Here is a 1,594-nt window from a genome sequence, read left to right as displayed (position 1 = left end):
CCCAGGAATTGCCCCAGCATTGATGCCCCAACACCAGCCCGTGCTCATCCCAGCATTGACCCCTCACGGCCCCCCTGCTCATCCCAGCAATGAGTCAGCTGACCCTTCAACGCTTCCTCAGCAGTGGGAAGGGAGAAAGGTGAGCGGAGAAAAATGAACTGAGCAACTTCAGTGCTTCTGCTGTGTACTTTGAGGATGAACTGCCCCACAGTTCCTGCAGCTGCAGAGGTCAGTGACAATGCATGGCCACCGGTTTGCGAGAGGGGGGAACAGTGCTGATGCAGATAATGGCGTATTGCCGAATTTACTTTTGGTGGAACTTAATTGAAATGTCATCCATTCCGTTGCGATGGATGGTATGCACTGCAACGCGCTGCTGAGGGCGCCAACAGTGAGAAGACAATGAGGGATTGTGGAATGGAGAGCAAACTTGCTGGGGAGGGGGAGCGCTCAGCTGATACCTCTATTTGAATGGTCTCCTTCATACAATTACAATATTAAACAAGCGAGCATTTAAAAGTCTTCAAGTGATTGAGACTGATAAGCGACTTCATATATAAACACGCAACAAAAAAATGCCGCATTCTCCCTTAAACTGTACAAACTGTTCACTTCTCCACAACGTCACAGCGGACTTGTAATTGCGACACACCCGGCGGAACGCTGCCAGTAACAATCTCCTAACACCGGACAAAAATATTCCCATCCAAAGCAAAACGTAAGAGCGTGATAACAATACAGAACACCCGCGGGGAATAGAGAGAGCCGAGGCTTCGGCCAACGGAGTGACTTCAGTTACTGACTATGCAGAACACACCTAACCTACGCACAATAGAGAATTAAAGCAATGACCCCTGGTGGTGATGGGAGGGCGACCCTGGAGGGGGCGATTGGAGGGCGACCCTGGAGGGGGGCGATAAAGTGCATCTGTCACTACCCAAATGCTATGGGCGGGCTGCAGCTTATACTTCAAAGACGGATTCACATCCTATTCATTGCACTGAAGAGCAAAACAGGACAATCATTCTACATTCAAAAGCAGATCAGAAGATGAACTGAATCCCCCACCAATAGTCTCTCCCGAAGCCTTTCCAAATATTAAAGATTTCTATGCACTCTATTGCACCGCATACAATTGTGCGCACACCAAGCTTTGCTAAACTTATTAAAACACAAAGATGCAGTCAGCGAAGTTCGTAGCCGTCTTTGTGGGCTGCCAGGTAAGATCATTTGTGGTGTTGCCCGGCTTACTAAAGAAAGCGGCAACGAGCCGAACAGGTGGATGGAAAATATGGTATGTTATGTACTAATGGTAGGCATTCACATGCCAACCGCTACACAGCACCCCAAAACCACCCAGATCCCACAGCACCCCTAAACCACCCAGATCCCACAGCACCCCTAAACCACCCAGATCCCACAGCACCCCTAAACCACCCAGACCCCACAGCACCCCTAAACCACCCAGATCCCACAGCACCCCTAAACCACCCAGATCCCACAGCACCCCTAAACCACCCAGATCCCACAGCACCCCTAAACCACCCAGATCCCACAGCACCCCTAAACCACCCAGATCCCACAGCACCCCTAA

The 1,594-nt window shown here is 50.4% G+C and overlaps 1 protein-coding gene across 1 annotated transcript in view; it reads right to left on the bottom strand.

The window, feature by feature from the left end:
• Window positions 1–1,594, bottom strand: part of RPS4X (ribosomal protein S4, X-linked) — a 12,238-nt gene that overhangs the window by 527 nt on the left and 10,117 nt on the right. The gene's annotated exons all lie outside the window — the stretch shown is intronic.

Source organism: Nanorana parkeri, unplaced genomic scaffold, assembly GCF_000935625.1.
Source record: "Nanorana parkeri isolate BGI_ZX_2015 unplaced genomic scaffold, ASM93562v1 scaffold740, whole genome shotgun sequence".
Taxonomy (NCBI): domain Eukaryota; kingdom Metazoa; phylum Chordata; class Amphibia; order Anura; family Dicroglossidae; genus Nanorana; species Nanorana parkeri.
Note: the sequence above shows the minus strand (reverse complement) of the source record. Positions and strands in the feature narration are given on the sequence as shown.